Genomic DNA, 19,842 nt, shown 5'->3' with positions numbered 1-19,842 from the left:
TTTTCCTTAACAAGTATATCAGGTCATCTTTGAAGAAACGTGCCCTGTCAGCTCGATGAGAACTTCCTGAAGGGACGTACAAGTTGATGATAGTCACATCATAGATTTTTAGTCCTATTCCCCTTCCGGTTTCCAGTCGTTCCACCTCGCTTACTGTAATTCCTTCCCTCACCAAAACAGCTGTTCCAACACTTGTTTCGGGAGATACATTTATGTAACTGACAAAACCGGGAATTACTAAATCCGAAATTAGAACGTCTTGTAACGGGGCAATATCAGTCGCGGATTCGTACTAAAATTCCTTAAGGGCCGATAATTTCAAACCGGTCGTAATTTTATTTATGTTTATAGTGGTTACAGAATAAGATCGCATCATTGTGCTGTCAATATGTAGTTGTTTTGATGAACTAATTTAGTTTTCTGTGTTTCAGGGTTCAGTTAAGCTGTAACAGTTTTCTCGGAAGGCTGAACATGGAATAACACTTCAATCAGTTTATTGGTTACTGTCCCGTTATTTTCTACTTCTGAGGTTTTCTGTTGTACCGCAAGCAGACTGATTTCCTGGTGAACTTTCTCGAGCTACATTCTCATTTGGTTGCGTCAGTATTTTACTTCGCGGCTTATCTGTAGCAGCAGCAGACGCTTTCGCAATTTCGGTTGCCGGCGCCTGCCCTGAGGTGTTGACAGTGATTTCAGTTTGGCCACCACTTCCTCGTTCTTTATTAATTTCACTCACTTCCTGATCGAGGGAAACAAATGGAGCCTGCAGTTTTGCAACCTCTCCCCGAATTTGTTTATTAACAGATAGCTGCTGATCTTTGAATCGGCTACTGCACCTGTCGTTTCTTGCAAACTAATGCTGATTACACCCCCTTCATTTTCTGGTACCATATGTGTATTATCATTCTGTTTATCAGTTTCCATTCACATTTTGCCTTCCGGTTCCTCTGCCTCCTCATCGCACTGTTTTTGCTTGCGAAGTGAGGGAGTGGGACAAGACAGCTCGTCCTCCGAATAACTATCAGTTGCTTCCAGAGGTCGCTTTTTCGACTGCATTTCAGTTTCACGAGTAGTGGTAACAGGGTTTCCCTTTGTTGTTAACGGGGGAAATTGGCTGTTATCGTGAAGGGAGACAACAGCTAGGCCCGCTGCGGGCTATTCTTTGGTAACAAATCATTTAAGGTAAGCTTCTGACGCTGTATCAAATTACTTTTAAGAACAACAGTTCGCCGCAGACATTCCTGTCTGAAGTGGCCGGTTTCGTTACATATATGATATGTAGCTTCCTGACCTGTATAAACAATTTGTGCCCTATACCCACAAACAGTTATGTGAGGCGGAATATTCATTTTAACGTCCATCTCTATACAGCCTACCCCGCAGAAACACTGCAGTTTAAAGCGAGGCGACTATCTTTCATTTGCAATTGATTTAGCGTTCCCGTAGTTTGAAAGAGCTTCCTTCATTTTATCATTTTCAGTTTCAATGGGAAGATTCAAGACACAAACGGTTTTGTAATAAATGTCCGCTCTATAGATGGGAACCTTAATTTTATACCCATTCCTATGCACAAAATCTACTCCATAGCCCCACTTTCGTAACACTTTAACAACAGTCGCAGCACTGATTAACGTGACAAAAACACAGTATTTTTCCTGATCCAGTTGCCAGGTATGGACGGTTTCAGAGTTGAGACCAATTACCTGTGTAACCCAGTCATCTATTTCCAGGGATGTCGGCTGAACAGGACGAGATTCCTTGTCAAAAGCAAATACCAGAGTATTCTTCCTGAAGTTTGTAGCCATGGTTAATCCAGCGACGCAATTTCGGTTAAACAACCGAAATTCCAATTAGCAGCAACAAGACCAGACACAGCGATCAGATCACAAGGAATAGAAACGAACACGGAGCTTAACGGACGGGCAGCACTCGGCGAAGCCCAAGTACAGCGATGTAAACACGGAAGTGCAGCGCAACAGTTAAAAGCGGCCACTCGCTAGCGCGGCTGAAACATAACTATTCCGTTGGAGACCAAAACAAAAGTTGTTAAACTGGAGAAAGAACACCCCAAATGGAGTCTTCGAACTCTCCAGATAAAAGGGTTTAGAAGTTTGACAAGAAAAGACGAACTGAAGAGATGGGAAGAAAACATAAAATCTCGCCAAAATTATCAGCAAGTACGTCTTCATTTTTATCACTCTACATCTAATTTTCTACATCTTCAACAACCTCATTCGAAGAAATAATTATATTAATAAAATGAAACTGATTTTACTTTTCAGGTAACAACCAGAAACCTACAGCAGTGAGCTTTGGTTGCTGCAGGCCAATTCTAATCGGAGGACTTCATCTTCAAAGAATCGCTTTCATGGATAAAAAAATTCAAACTACGGCACAGAATTCGGCAGAGGAAGATCACGCAGTATGTGAGTTTGAGGGAATGTGTGTCTGCGGAAGAAACGCTGGAAGCTGCGAGAGTTTCAATTGCAGACGAGGGCAGTCATCTGGATTTCCGAAAAAAAAAAAAAATTGCTATCAATACAGAACAGACAGGTTGCTGGTACCAGTACACATACAACAGAAGTCTCGCCGAAAGAAATTCGAAGACCGTGTTTGTCAGAAGGTGCGATATGAATAAGATCACGCACTCTACATTGCACAATATGCGATAACATTGTGTGGCGAATTATTGCCACACGTGTTTTTTTGTTTGCGAGAAGCCACGGGGAACTTTGGACTAAACGTTCAGAACACCGTTCACAAATTAATGAAAGATCTTTCGAATGCCGTCGTAACGCGTTCGAAATCCGGGAAACTTACCACGCAATTATACTGTTCATTCCTATCTAGCGTCATCCTTCCCTAAGTGAAGAAAGTAAAATTCTTATTAATAATAGATTTTTTGCGTGGGGAGGCGGGGGGGGGGGGGGGGCGGGGGCGTCAGACGAATCCTGGTTTGTACGACGAAATTTTCACTGATGGAAATGGAAATGTCGTGTGGCTAGAGCCTCCCGTCGGGTAGACCGTTCGCCTGGTGCAGGTCTTTCGATTTGACGCCACTTCGGCGACCTGTGCGTCGATGGGGATGAAATGATGATTAGGACAACACAACACCCAGTCCCTGAGCGGAGAAAATCTCCGACCCAGCCGGGAATCGAACCCGGGCCCTTAGGACTGACAGTCTGTCACGCTGACCACTCAGCTACCGGGGCGGACATTTTTCACTGATGACGAAGGACTTGGAACGTGTACAGTTAAAGACGTACCCCCGAAATGCACGACAATTTGCCAACCGTGCGGTGTTTATTTCTACAGGCAAGTTGAACGTTTCATTAAGCGTCTTCAAAATTGTTCTTATTTAATCGAAAGAGAACGAGAAATTGCTTCTCGTGAAGACGCTATTAAAATACACTCGACACTGCATGACCAATTATCAAATGGCTCTGAGCACTATGCCACTTAACTTCTGAGGTCATCAGTCCCCTAGAACTTAGAACTAATTAAACCTAACCAACCTAAGGACATCGCACACATCCATGCCCGCGGCAGGATTCGAACTTGCGACCGTAGCAGTCGCTCGGTTCCAGACTGTAGCGCCTTAGAACCGCACGGCCATTCCGGCCGGCCGACCAATTATCAGCGCCGATATTTAAGGAAATGCCGTGATATGCGTGGTTTGCTTCCAAATTATCGGATGAAAGAGAGGTTTTTAAAAATGTTAGCGAGGTTTGTTTCTCTATGGTAAACCTCAAAAGACCTTGCGTATGTGGAAACACAGCATTTATTCAATGCAGCTGGTGCCGTTTAACTTAATGTTTTCCAAGTTTTTACGAAAAATACCATCCTACAACTTGTACTCGTAATGTTGAAAGCGATGATTAGTTGCACATCTTTCTAGAGCTGTCTGTGGCAGTCAAAACTTGCAGGTAACAAGTAGTTTCGGGCTCCTTCCATGTATAAGGGATTTCTCAAATCACGGACAAGCAAACATTTTCAGTATCACTTTATGCGTTTATATGATTTATATGGTGCAGAGGTTGGACATTGAGGAGGGAAGATGAAAGAAGATTGGAGGCACTAGAGATGTGGTTATGGAGAAGACTGCAAAAAGAGAAATGGGAAGACCGAGTAAGGAATGAAGAAGTATTAAGAATGGTTGGAGAAAAAAGAAACATACTGAATGTCATCAGAAAGAGAAAACAGAACTGGATTGGACATTGTTTGAGGAGGGACTGTTTATTGAAGGAAGGAATAGAAGGAATGGTGGAGGGAAAAGGGGGAAGAGGAAGAAGAAGATACCAAATGCTGGACAATATGAAAAAAGGAGACAAATATTCAGAAATGAAAAGACTGGCTATGGACAGACAAATGTGGAAGAGGCATAAGCCATGACAAGACCTACCGTAAGGCAGAATACCATAGTACTACTACTTACGCGTTTGGTCGATTACTAGTCGGTAGTTATGAATATTATATTATTTGTGATAATGAAACTTTGCACACTGCAAAATAACATTGTAAATTTAATAAAAGTTCATCTGATTACACGTACTTTTTCCCGTTATATCAATTGTAATATAAATAGTAAAGAATATGACGGTGTTGGAAAAAAAAGCGACGAACGGGATTCGATCCAGCGACCAACGACCTACGATTATGAGGCGTGGACACTAACCACTTCTTTTTTCCTGGAAGGCTGATCACTTTTTTTGTATGTGACTTTTTTTCCTCAATGCAGCAGTTCCTCAAGGTACCATTTAAACATATACAAATGATTGTTAGTTGTTGTTGTTGTGGTCTTCAGTCCTGAGACTGGTTTGATGCAGCTCTCCATGCTACTCTATCCTGTGCAAGCTTCTTCATCTCCCAGTACCTACTGCAACCTACAGCCTTCTGAATCTGCTTAGTGTATTCATCTCTTGGTCTCCCTCTACGATTTTTACCCTCCACACTGCCCTCCAATGCTAAATTTGTGATCCTTTGATGCCTCAAAACATGTCCTACCAACCGATCCCTTCTTCTAGTCAAGTTGTGCCACAAACTTCTCTACTCCCCAATCCTATTCAATACCTCCTCATTAGTTACGTCATCTACCCACCTTATCTTCAGCATTCTTCTGTAGCACCATATTTCGAAAGCTTCTATTCTCTTCTTGTCCAAACTGGTTATCGTCCATGTTTCACTGCCATACATGGCTACACTCCATACAAATACTTTCAGAAACGACTTCCTGACACTTAAATCTATACTCGATGTTAACAAATTTCTCTTCTTTCTCTTGCGTATGTGGAAACACAGCATTTATTCAATGCAGCTGGTGCCGTTTAACTTAATGTTTTCCAAGTTTTTACGAAAAATACCATCCTACAACTTGTACTCGTAATGTTGAAAGCGATGATTAGTTGCACATCTTTCTAGAGTTGTCTGTGGCAGTCAAAACTTGCAGGTAACAAGTAGTTTCGGGCTCCTTCCATGTATAAGGGATTTCTCAAATCACGGACAAGCAAACATTTTCAGTATCACTTTATGCGTTTATATGATTTATATGGTGCAGAGGTTGGACATTGAGGAGGGAAGATGAAAGAAGATTGGAGGCACTAGAGATGTGGTTATGGAGAAGACTGCAAAAAGAGAAATGGGAAGACCGAGTAAGGAATGAAGAAGTATTAAGAAAGGTTGGAGAAAAAAGAAACATACTGAATGTCATCAGAAAGAGAAAACAGAACTGGATTGGACATTGTTTGAGGAGGGACTGTTTATTGAAGGAAGGAATAGAAGAAATGGTGGAGGGAAAAGGGGGAAGAGGAAGAAGAAGATACCAAATGCTGGACAATATGAAAAAAGGAGACAAATATTCAGAAATGAAAAGACTGGCTATGGACAGACAAATGTGGAAGAGGCATAAGCCATGACAAGACCTACCGTAAGGCAGAATACCATAGTACTACTACTTACGCGTTTGGTCGATTACTAGTCGGTAGTTATGAATATTATATTATTTGTGATAATGAAACTTTGCACACTGCAAAATAACATTGTAAATTTAATAAAAGTTCATCTGATTACACGTACTTTTTCCCGTTATATCAATTGTAATATAAATAGTAAAGAATATGACGGTGTTGGAAAAAAAAGCGACGAACGGGATTCGATCCAGCGACCAACGACCTACGATTATGAGGCGTGGACACTAACCACTTCTTTTTTCCTGGAAGGCTGATCACTTTTTTTGTATGTGACTTTTTTTCCTCAATGCAGCAGTTCCTCAAGGTACCATTTAAACATATACAAATGATTGTTAGTTGTTGTTGTTGTGGTCTTCAGTCCTGAGACTGGTTTGATGCAGCTCTCCATGCTACTCTATCCTGTGCAAGCTTCTTCATCTCCCAGTACCTACTGCAACCTACAGCCTTCTGAATCTGCTTAGTGTATTCATCTCTTGGTCTCCCTCTACGATTTTTACCCTCCACACTGCCCTCCAATGCTAAATTTGTGATCCTTTGATGCCTCAAAACATGTCCTACCAACCGATCCCTTCTTCTAGTCAAGTTGTGCCACAAACTTCTCTACTCCCCAATCCTATTCAATACCTCCTCATTAGTTACGTCATCTACCCACCTTATCTTCAGCATTCTTCTGTAGCACCATATTTCGAAAGCTTCTATTCTCTTCTTGTCCAAACTGGTTATCGTCCATGTTTCACTGCCATACATGGCTACACTCCATACAAATACTTTCAGAAACGACTTCCTGACACTTAAATCTATACTCGATGTTAACAAATTTCTCTTCTTCAGAAACGATTTCCTTGCCATTGCCAGTCTACATTTTATATCCTCTCTACTTCGACCATCATCAGTTATTTTACTCCCTAAATAGCAAAACTCCTTTACTACTTTAAGTGTCTCATTTCCTAATGTAATCCCCTCAGCATCACCCGATTTAATTTGACTACATTCCATTATCCTCTTTTGCTTTTGTTGATGTTCATCTTATACCCTCCTTTCAAGACACTGTCCATTCCGTTCAACTGCTCTTCCAAGTCCTTTGCTGTCTCTGACAGAATTACAATGTCATCGGCGAACCTCAAAGTTTTTACTTCTTCTCCACGAATTTTAATACCTACTCCGAATTTTTCTTTTGTTTCCTTTACTGCTTGCTCAATATACAGATTGAATAACATCGGGGAGAGGCTACAACCCTGTCTCACTCCTTTCCCAACCACTGCTTCCCTTTCATGCCCCTCGACTCTTATAACTGCCATCTGGTTTCTGTACAAATTGTAAATAGCCTTTCGCTCCCTGTATTTTACCCCTGCCACCTTCAGAATTTGAAAGAGAGTATTCCAGTTAACATTGTCAAAAGCTTTCTCTAAGTCTACAAATGCTAGAAACGTAGGTTTGCCTTTTCTTAATCTTTCTTCTAAGATAAGTCGTAAGGTTAGTATTGCCTCACGTGTTCCAACATTTCTACGGAATCCAAACTGATCTTCCTCGAGGTCCACTTCCACCAGTTTTTCCATTCGTCTGTAAAGAATTCTTGTTAGTATTTTGCAGCTGTGACTTATTAAACTGATAGTTCAGTAATTTTCACATCTGTCAGCACCTGCTTTCTTTGGGATTGGAATTATTATATTCTTCTTGAAGTCTGAGGGTATTTCACCTGTCTCATACATCTTGCTCACCAGATGGTAGAGTTTTGTCAGGACTGGCTCTCCCAAGGCCGTCAGTCGTTCTAATGGAACGTTGTCTACTCCCAGGGCCTTGTTTCGACTCAGGTCTTTCAGTGCTCTGTCAAACTCTTCACGCAGTATCTTATCTCCCATTTCGTCTTCATCTACATCCTCTTCCACTTCCATAATATTGTCCTCAGGTACATCACCCTTGTATAAACCCTCTATATACTCCTTCCAACTTTCTGCCTTCCCTTCTTTGCTTAGAACTGGGTTTCCATCAGAGCTCTTGATATTCATACAAGTGGTTCTCTTCTCTCCAAAGGTCTCTTTAATTTTCCTGTAGGCAGTATCTATCTTACCCCTAGTGAGACAAGCCTCTACATCCTTACATTTGTCCTCTAGCCATCCCTGCTTAGCCATTTTGCACTTTCTGTCGATCTCATTTTTGAGACGTTTGTATTCCCTTTTGCCTGCTTCATTTACTGCATTTTTATATTTTCTCCTTTCATCAATTAAATTCAATATTTCTTCTGTTACCCAAGGATTTCTACTAGCCGTTGTCTTTTTACCTACTTGATCCTCTGCTGCCTTCACTACTTCATCCCTCAGAGCTACCCATTCTTCTTGTTAGTTAAACAATAAATATTAGAAGAACGTTAAATACAAGAAAATATAACGTATTCTTTTTTTTTTTGGTCTATGCATGAGAACGTGGATAAGGGTGTTGCATCATGTGACAGGTAGGCATGGCACACCCCAACTTTCAGGGGGGCCAAGGAAGATGCTGCGGAGATAACCGGCAAAAGTTTGTCGGTAAGATGGTTTTCGGGTGAGGGTGCTATGCGCGATCACAACTTTGTACCGGAAGTCAAGGACTCTATGCAGACCACTCTGAAAGAGGTATTCTAAAGCCTGTCCTCGAAACCAGATTAGGGTATGGTGCTTGGCAAGAGGGTAGTGAAATGTCTGGGGCAACAACAAGAAATCCGGGATTACCCTCGTTGGCGGATCACGGAGGTAAAAGCCCACGATTCGTTGGATAAGGAGCCATAAATTTCGTTTGAGGGGCACATAAGACGGTGCTCGTCGGTGTCTCCGAGCTGACAGTCAGGGCAGAGTGGGGAGGTGGCCAGTCCTATGCGATAAAGTTGACTATTAATCGGGAATTTGCCATAGACTAAAACATACCAGAGTGCAGACACAGACGACGGTAAAAAGGGTGCATGCACACACCCCCAAACCATTTGCCAGTTAGTGTCAGGGTGCTGTAGCACCATGGGGTCGCAAGGGTTGGACAGCATAAACAAACGATAATAATCTTTTGTACGGGGAGGATGGGTGACTGGAAGTTCGACCTGAACGTAGCTGAGTTCAGTGAAACAATTGGCGACGCGGTACAATAGTGGAGAAATAGGTGCCACATTGAGCGGTGGATCGAAAGAAGCTGGTCGGAGGATATCTAGGAGACTGCGTGCTAAGGTCGGGACCGGCCCCCGCCAGTGCCACAACATGGTATGGACAAAGAGTGCAGAAGATCGTGCCCGCACGTTGACGAGTCCGAGGCCAGCTTTTGCAGGAGGCAGTATTAGACTGTTGTAGCGGACTTTGAAAAGTGCACCTGCTGACACGAAATATCCAAAGGCTGATTGGATGCGACGGCCAAGGAGTAACGGCATTGGGAGGATCTGGGCGACGTGTACCAGTTTAGGTGAGACATACATGTTGACATAGGACACACGTTGGAGTTGGTTTAAGTTACGGTGCACTTGATCACGGACATGGTGCCGAATCGACTGCTAAAGCCGCCGGTAAGCGAGGGCCACTGTGCGGTGTGTGGAGCTTGTAAATTCGATACCCAAGTAACGAAGGGTCGTACTGACTGGGAGTGGGGTCGTCACCATAGCTGGGAGGCTGCGCCCAATGTGCATCATAGTCGATTTACGGACATTAAGAATGCTACCAGAAAGACGTCCATACTGGTGGATCCATTGGATGGCGTCATTGAGTTCTGTGGAGGAGCAGGTGAGAAAGAGGAGGTCGTCCGCATAAGCCCTGCAGTGAAAGATGCAGTCACATAAAGTGAGACACTGCAGTCTAGAGGTAAGACCAGTGATGAGGGGCTCAAGTGCAATGGCATATAGTAAAGTAGACATAGGGCATGCTTGATGCACAGAGTGGCATATAGGAATCGGTCCTACAAGCCTCTCATTGACTTGTATCATAGAGACCGCGGGAAGTAGTAACCGGCCAATGGCATTGACAAAAAGTAATGGAAACCCCATGCATGTTGCCACCATGAGGAGGAAAGGGTGTCGAACACGATCAAAGGCACTCGTGAAATCGATGGAAGTAGTGCGGCAACCTGTGTACGAGGACACTCTGCATTGTTGCCAAATTTATTCAAGATGGCGCCGATTACGTCACCCAAGATTGCAAAATGTAGACTTGGCAACATCACATGACGTCATCCAAGATGGCGGACATTGGCGGGAAAATAGGGCAATTGTGTTATGTCCACTAACCTAACCCTCCAGAAAAATGGCGGTAAATTTTAATTTTTGCAGGAAAATAGGTCAACTGGGCTACGTCCACTATCCTAAACCTCCAGAAGAAATTGGCGCGAAATTCAAATTCCAACAGGATAATGCCTGCAAAACCGTACTTGCGTACTTGTCTTTATTATTATTCATATCATTCGTTACCCCCCTCCCCCCATGAACCATGGACTTTGCCGTTGGTGGGGAGGCTTGCGTGCCTCAGTGATACAGATGGCCGTACTGTAGGTGCAACCACAACGGACGGGTGACTGTTGAGAGGCCAGACAAACGTGTGGTTCCTGAAGAGGGGCTGCAGCCTTTTCAGTAGTAGCAGGGGCAACAGTCTGGATGATTGACTGATCTGGCCTTGTAACACTAACCAAAACAGCCTTGCTGTGCTAGTACTGCAAACAGCTGAAAGCAAGGGGAAACTACAGCCGTAACTTTTCCCGAGGGCATGCAGCTTTACTGTATGGTTAAATGATGATGGCGTCCTCTAGGGGTAAAATATTCTGGAGGTGAAATAGTCCCCCATTCGGATCTCCAGGCAGGGATTACTCAAGAGGACGTCGTTATCAGGAGCGAGGAATGTCAGATCACTTAATCGGGCAGGTAGGTTAGAAAATTTAAAAAGGGAAATGGATAGATTCAAGTTAGATATAGTGGGAATTGGTGAAGTTCGGTGGCAGGAGGGATAAGACTTTGGGTCAGGTGAATACAGGGTTATAAATACAAAATCAAATAGGGGTAATGCAGGAGTAGGTTTAATAATGAATAAAAAAATAGGAGTGCGGGTAAGCTACTACAAACAGCATAGTGAACGCATTATTGTGGCTAAGATAGACACGAAGCCCATGCCTACTACAGTAGTACAAGTTGATATGCCAACTAGCTCTGCAGATGATGAAGAAATTAATGAAATGTATGATGAGATAAAAGAAATTATTCAGATAGTGAAGGGAGATGAAAATTTAATAGTCATGTGTGACAGGTATTCGAGAGTAGGAAAATGGAGAGAAAGAAACATAGTAGGTGAATATGGATTGGGGGTAAGAAATGAAAGAGGAAGCCGCCTTGTAGAATTTTGCACAGAGCATAACTTAATCATAGCTAACACTTGGTTCAAGAATCATAAAAGAAGGTTGTATACATGGAAGAATCCTGGAGATACTAAAAGGTATCAGATAGACTATATAATGGTAAGATAGAGATTTAGGAACCAGGTTTTAAATTGTAAAACATTTCCAGGGGCAGATGAGACCACAAGCTATTGGTCATGAACTGTAGATTAAAACTGAAGAAACTGCAAAAAGGTGGGAAATTAAGGAGATGGGACCTGGATAAACTGACTAAACCAGAGGTTGTACAGAGTTTCAAGGAGAGCATAAGGGAACAGTTGACAGAACTAGGGGAAAGAAGTACAGTAGAAGAAGAATGGGTAGCTCTGAGGGATGAGGTAGTGAACGCAGCAGAGGATCAAGTAGGTAAAAAGACAACGGCTAGTAGAAATCCTTGGGTAACAGAAGAAATATTGAATTTAAGTGATGAAAGGACAAAACATAAAAACGCAGTAAATGAAGCAGGTGAAAAGGAATACAAACGTCTCAAAAATGAGATCGACAGGATGTGCAAAATGTTTAAGCAGGGATGGCTAGAGGACAAATGTAAGGATGTAGAGGCATATCTCACTAGGGGTAAGATAGACACTGCCTACAGGAAAATTAAAGAGACCTTTGGAGAAAGGAGAACCACATGTATGAATATCAAGAGCTCTGATGGAAACCCAGTTCTAAGCAAAGAAGGCAAAGCATAAAGGTGGAAGGAGTATATAGAGTGTCTATACAAGGGCGATGTACTCGAGGACAATATTATGGAAATGGAAGAGGATGTAGATGAAGATGAAATGGGAGATAAGATACCGCGTGAAGAGTTTGACAGAGCACTGAAAGACCTCAGTCGGAACAAGGCCCTGGGTGTAGACAACATTCCATTAGAACGACTGACGGCCTTGGGAGAGCCAGTCATGACAAAACTCTACCATCTGGTGAGCAGATGATACAGGCGAAATACCCTCAGACTTCAAGAAGAATATAATAATTCCAATCCCAAAGAAAGCAGGTGCTGACAGATGTGAAAATTACAGAACTATCAGTTTAATAAGTCACAGCTGCAAAATACTAACACGAATTCTTTACAGACGAATGGAAAAACTGAAAGAATCCGATCTCGGGGAAAATTAGTTTGGATTCCGTAAAAATGCTGGAACACGTGAGGCAATACTGACCCTATGACTTATCTTAGAAAATAGATTAAGGAAAGGCAAACTTACATTTCTAGCATTTGTAGACGTAGAGAAAGCTTTTGACAATGTTGACTGGAACAGTCTCTTTCAAATTCTGAGGGTGGCATGGGTAAAATACAGGGAGTGAAAGGCTATTTACAATTTGTACAGAAACCAGATGGCAGTTATAAGAGTCGAGGGGCATGAAAGGGAAGCAGCGGTTGGGAAGGGAGTGAGACAGGGTTGTAGCCTCTCCCCGATGTTATTCAATCCGTATATTGAGCAAGCAGTAAAGGAAACAAAAGAAAAATTTGGAGTAGGTATTAAAATCCATGGAGAAGAAATAAAAACTTGGAGGTTCGCCGATGACATTGTAATTCTGTCAGAGACAGCAAAGGACTTGGATGAGCAGTTGAACGGAATGGACAGTGTCTTGAAAGGAGGATATAAGATGAACATCAAGAAAAGCAAAACGAGGATAATGGAATGTTGTCAAATTAAGTCGGGTGATGCTGAGGGGATTAGATTAGGAAATGAGACACTTAAAGTAGTAAAGGAGTTTTGCTATTTGGGGAGCAAAATAACTGATGTTGGTCGAAGTAGAGAGGATACAAAATGTAGACTGGCAATGGCAAGGAAATCGCTTCTGAAGAAGAGAAATTTGTTAACATCGAGTATTGAGTGTCAGGAAGTTGTTTCTGAAAGTATTTGTGTGGAGTATAGCTATGTATGGAAGTGAAACATGGACGATAAATAGTTTGGTCAAGAAGAGAATAGAAGCTTTCGAAATGTGGTGCTACAGAAAAATGCTGAAGATTAGATGGGTAAATCATATAACTAATAAGGAGGTATTGAATATAATTGGGGAGAAGAGGGGTTTGTGGCACAACTTGACTGGAAGAAGAGATCAATTGATAGGGCATATTCTGAGGCATCAAGGGATCACCAATTTAGTATTGGAGGGCAGCGTGGAGGATAAAAATCGTAGAGGGAGACCAAGAAATGAATACACTAAGCAAATTCAGAAGGATGTAGGTTGCAGTAAGTACTGGGAGATGAAGAAGCTTGCACAAGATAGAGTAGCATGGAGAGCTGCATCATACCAGTCTCAGGTCTGAAGACCACAACAACAACAACAACAACAACAACAACATTCATTATCATTCATTATCATTTATTATCATGTATTATTATTTATTATTATTATTAATTATTATTGTTGGCCTACCTCCACTAGAAAATTCACCCCAAATTTAATTTCCAACACGATAATGGCTGCAAAACCGTACTTGTCTTTATTATTATTCATTATCATTCATCATTTATTATTATTTATTGTTTATTATTATTATTGGTCTGACAACGGCCTTGCCGCAGTGGTAACGCTGGTTCCTGTCAGATCATCGAAGTTAAGCGCTGTCGGGCTGAACTAGCACTTGGATGGGTGACCATCCGGTCTGACCAGAGTTGTTGGCAAGCGGGGTGCACTCAGCCCTTGTGAGGCAAACTTAGGAGCTACTTGATTGAGAAGTAGCAGCTCTGGTCACGAAGACTGACAACGGCTGGGAGAGCAGTGTGCTGACCACATGCCCCTCCATATCAGCATCCAGAGATGCCTGTGGGCTGAGGATGACACGGTGGCCGGTCGGTACCGTTGGGCCTTCATGGCCTGTTCGGACGGAGTTCAGTTCAGTTCATTATTATTGATCTACCTCCACTAGAAAATTGCGCCAAGTTCAAATTCCAACACGATAATGTCTCGAAAACTGTACTTCTATTTTTTATTGCTTATTATCAAAAAATGGTTCAAATGGCTCTGAGCACTATGGGACTCAACTGCGGAGGTCATTAGTCCCCTAGAACTTAGAACTAGTTAAACCTAACTAACCTAAGGACATCACAAACATCCATGCCCGAGGCAGGATTCGAACCTGCGACCGTAGCGGTCTTGCGGCTCCAGACTGCAGCGCCTTTAACCGCACGGCCACTTCGGCCGGCTATTGCTTATTATCATTTAATATTATTTATTCAAGATGTACGACTTTCGTGGCGAGAAAGCCATTTGTGTTACATCCATTACAAAAATCTATCACAAGTTCAATCCCAACACCATAAGCCATCACACATACGAAATAGTCCCGATCCCACGGCCTTTCGCGGTCACTCCTGTTTTTTCACTGCTAACCTATCAAAATTGCGTCAAATAATAAAGTGCACTTCATCTACATATACATCTACATGATTACTCTGCAATTCACATTTAAGTGCTTGGCAGAGGGTTCATCGAACCGCAATCATACTATCTCTCTACCATTCCACTCCCGAACAGCGCGCGGGAAAAACCAACACTTAAAACTTCCTGTTCGAGCTCTGATTTTTCTTATTTTATTTTGATGATCATTCCTACCTATGTAGGTTGGGCTCAACAAAATATTTTCGCGTTCGGAAGAGAAAGTTGGTGACTGAAATTTCGTAAATAGATCTCGCCGCGACGATAAACGTCTTTGCTTTAATGACTTCCATCCCAACTCGCGTATCATATCTACCACACGCAACTCCCCTATTACGTGATAATACAAAACGAGCTGCCCTTTTTTTTTTTGCACTCTTTCGATGTCCTCCGTCAATCGCACCTGGTAAGGATCCCACACCGCGCAGCAATATTCTAACAGAGGACGAACGAGTGTAGTGTAAGCTGTCTCTTTAGTGGACTTGCATCTTCTAAGCGTCCTGCCAATGAAACGCAACCTTTGGCTCGCCTTCCCCACAATATTATCTATGTGGTCTTTCCAACTGAAGTTGTTCGTAATTTTAACACCCAGGTAGTTAGTTGAATTGACAGCCTTGAGTATTGTACCATTTATCGAGTAATCGAATTCCAATGGATTTCTTTTGGAACTCATGTGGATCACCTCACACTTTTCGTTATTTAGCGTCAACTGCCACCTGCCACACCATACAGCAATCTTTTCTAAATCGCTTTGCAACTGATACTGGTCTTCGGATGACCTTACTAGGCGGTAAATTACAGCATCATCTGCGAACAACCCAAGAGAACTGCTCAGACCTTCACCCAGGTCATTTATATAGATCAGAAACAGCAGAGGTCCCAGGACGCTTCCCTGGGGAATACCCGATATCACTTCAGTTTTACTCGATGACCTGCCGTCTATTACTACGAACTGCGACCTTCCTCACAGGAAATCACGAATCCAGTCGCACAACTGAGACGATACCCCATAGACCCGCAGCTTGATTAGAAGTCGCTTGTGAGGAACGATGTCAAAAACTTTCCGGAAATCTAGAAATACGGAATCAACTTGAGATCCTCTGTCGATAGCGGCCATTACTTCGTGCGAATAAAGAGCTAGCTGCGTTGCACAAGAACGATGTTTTCTGAAACCATGTTGATTACGTATCAATAGATCGTTCCATTCGAGGTGATTCATAATGTTTGAAAACAGTATATGCTCCAAAACCCTACTGCAAAACCGACGTCAGTGATATAGGTCTGTAGTTCGATGGATTACTCCTACTACCCTTCTTAAACACTGGTGCGACCTGCGCAATTTTCCAATCTGTAGGTACAGATCTATCGGTGAGAGAGCGGTTGTTTATGATTGCTAAGTAGGGAGCTATTGTATCAGCGTAATCTGAAAGGAACCTAATCGGTATACAATTTGAACCTGAAGACTTGCCCGTATCAAGCGATTTTAGTTGCTTCGCAACCCCTAAGGTATCTACTTCTAAGAAACTCATGCTAGCAGCTGTTCGTGTTTCAAATTCTGGAATATTCCATTCGTCTTCCCTGGTGAAGGAATTTCGGAAAACTGCGTTCAATAACTCCGCTTTAGCGGCACAGTCGTCGGTAACAGAACCATCAGCACTGCGCAGCGAAGGTATTGACTGCGTCTTGCCGCTTGTGTACTTTACATACGACCAGAATTTCTTCGGATTTTCTACCAAATTTTGAGACAATGTTTCGTTGTGTAACCTATTAACGGCATCTTGCATTGAAGTCCGTGCCAAATTTCGCGCGTCTGTAAATTTTAACCAATCTTCGGGATTTCGCGTTCTTCTGAACTTCGCATGCTTTTTCCGTTGCCTCTGCAACAGCGTTCGGACCGTTTTTGTGTACCATGGGGGATCAGTTCCATCTCTTACCAATAAATGAGGTATGAATCTCTCAATTGCTGTTGCTACTATATCTTTGAATTTGAGCCACATCTCGTCTACATTTGCATAGTCAATTCGGAAGGAATGGAGATTGTCTCTTAGGAAGGCTTCTAGTGACACTTTTTCCGCTTTTTTAAATAAAATTATTTTGTATTTGTTTCTGGTGGATTTGGAAGAAACGGTATTGAGCATAGCTACAACGACCTTGTGATCACTGATCCCTGTATCAGTCATGATGCTCTCTATTAGCTCTGGATTGTTTGTGGCTGAGAGGTCAAGTGTGTTTTCGCAACCATTTACAAATCGCGTATGTTCGTGGACTAACTGCTCGAAATAATTTTCGGAGAAAGCATTTAGGACAATCTCGGAAGATGTTTTCTGCCTACCACCGGTTTTGAACAAGTAATTTTGCCAACATATCGAGGGAAGGTTGAAGTCCCCACCAACTATAACCGTATGAGTGGGGTATTTATTTGTTACGAGACTCATATTTTCTCTGAACTGTTCAGCAACTATATCATCGGAGTCTGGGGTCGGTAGAAGGAGCCAATTATTAACTTAGTTCGGCTGTTAAGTATAACCTCCACCCGTACCAATTCGCACGGAGTATCTACTTCGACTTCACTACAAGATAAACCACTACTTACAGACACAAACACTCCACCACCGATTCTGCCTAATCTATCTTTCCTGAACACCGTCTGAGACTTCGTAAAAATTTCTGCAGAACTTATTTCAGGCTTTAGCCAGCTTTCTGTACCTATAATGATTTCAGATTCTGTGCTTTCTATTAGTGCTTGAAGGTCAGGGACTTTCCCAGCTTACTTATAGTAACCTAAGTCACATCCTTCGATTTTGTAGGGCGAAGGGGACCTAAGTCTTTATTTCAAGCAGTACGGTCATCACTTGTTCTCCAACACAATCAGTACACATCTTCAAGATCGTAGCAACACCCAGTCAAGTCGCCACGACGTCCGCACTCCAACTGAATTAGTTCAAATCGTCGCTACCCCCTGGCCCTGCCGGTCAGCGCGAGGACCGCTGCTGACGCCTGTCACGTGACGCGGCTGCTCGCGTGCTGGACTGGCGGCGCGTGCTCCAGCTCCCCAGCTGTACCCGGTCACCTCCACATTCGGAGAGCATTTGCTCTGCTTTCTGTATATCTGTGTATATGCAAGCCTCAGTTGACTCCTTCTGCGAATTTTCTGCCTTTATTTAGTTGAGTGAAGATTTATTGTGGTGCTTTAGATACAAGCTTGTCTGTTCTCTAGACCTGGGAAGGACCTTAGTTGACCTGTAAATTATAGAGAAGATTTCGAATACGTCACATGACTGACAACAGTATTCGAGAGTGGAAATATCATTTTTTCGTATGTTTGTTTATAGTTAGTGAGTGGTTTACAGCATGCTGCACATCGATAAAGTTCGGGGTTTGTAGAGAATTAATTTGAGGTATATATCTTGGGAATTTTGATGAACCGGCGATCGGTAGGGTGTAGCCTCGTGGCTGATATTGAGTACAGCTAAAATGGTGTAATATTATGGAGAAAGTTTGTTTGTTCTTGTAGTCTATGAGTTGGGGATGATTGTAGAAAAGCGAACACACAAGGAAGGAGAGACAGTAATGCGTTTGTGATGATGGGGGAGCGATCCCCAATTTTGTGGAACAGTACTGAGAGTGTGTTCAGTCTGTTGATGTAAAAGGGGATACTAGCGCTGAGTGTTGAGTGTGTAGAAAGAAAGAGCAGGTTGACGGTGCTTCCCTAGGAATGGAGAGCATTGGGGCATATAAACGGTGTAGGAATAGGGTAATTTTTTTCGGGTGCTATAGAGATATACACGATAAGTGCAATTTTTTCTGTCAAGTGTGTATACATTGTATTGTAAAGTTAATGTGGGCTACAATGTGTTGCCTTTGTATATATTGCATTGTAAAGTTAATATTGCTTATGTTATGGGATGAGTAGAGATGATGACTGTGTGTGTCGTATCATGAGGGAGGAATAGATTGAGGGGACTGTGGGTGCAATTTAGCGATCTCTGTAAAATAACAACAGAAAGCGTCAGAAATAGAAGAAAAAGCTGGATAGGACTTCGAAATGGGAGTGATCACTAATTCAGCGGTTAGATTAGATAAGAGAAAATAAGAATTCTTGATTGACTTTGTGGTAGGATATAGGATGGGTCATCTGCATATGTTGAGAGCATGAAGGCTGAAACGTTAGGGGGGGGGGGGGAGGGGCGTGTTGGGATGAGGCATTATGTTTGTAAAGAGGTTATGTTATGGGGTGAATTTCCATGCACGCAGAAGATGAGACATGTAGAAAGGGAGCGTTACCTATTTGTGGTAGACTACACAATTTCCAAGAGGTTGACTGGGCTGTTTTTTTTAGTAGGCGAGTAGTAACTGTTTTCGAGGCTGCGTTAATCGTGTGTGTCAATGAGCTATGGGCTATTCTGACAATAGACGTGAAGGCAGGTCCAGACCTGAGACGCCGGCGGTATACATGAGAAGGGTAATGCAGCTTTCACATGTGTCAGAGGAGAGTGCCCTTTCTGGTCGGCTGTCACGAGTGCGCGGAAGCTGAACTTCGCTGGGGGCTCTGGACCCCTCTCCCGCCGATCGCATGTGCGTGCGGCCTGCCTTGGAGCGTAATCTTCGGCGCATAGGTGATGTGGACTTCTCCGGTGTTAGGTGCGAATGCGACTGTGAGGAGGTCATGTTTGGGGGAGGCCGAGCAGAGACTTTTGGTCGGTTTGGCAGCGGGGGGCAGGGTATTTGGTGAGGATGTTTGGGCAAGTCTGTTGCACTATTTTGCGAGCAGGTCTGTGGACTGTGCTGTGCGTTATTTGCAGAGTTTAAGAGTACAGAGTTTGCATGCGGATATTGTGCACTGCATTATTTAAGAGCAGTTTGCTATTGTGTGGTGAAATTATGAGTTGTTTACGTGTTTGTGGGCTGTGTCACATGACCACAGGCAGATCAGTGTGGGTGTTTTGTGACTGTGTGACAAATATACTCCATGCCTAAGTAAAAGGGCTCAAAATAAATAGTGCAGTCCTTCCTTACTTCCCCGAGTAGCACAGCGCAGTCTGAGTGGTTTTTGCGCAATTTTAAAGCAGAGGATCTTGGTTTACGTCAAGAAAAGGATGTAAGAGTAGTCTGTTGGTGA

Source organism: Schistocerca nitens, chromosome 7 (assembly GCF_023898315.1).
Source record: "Schistocerca nitens isolate TAMUIC-IGC-003100 chromosome 7, iqSchNite1.1, whole genome shotgun sequence".
Lineage (NCBI taxonomy): Eukaryota > Metazoa > Arthropoda > Insecta > Orthoptera > Acrididae > Schistocerca > Schistocerca nitens.
This window is presented reverse-complemented; position numbering follows the sequence as displayed.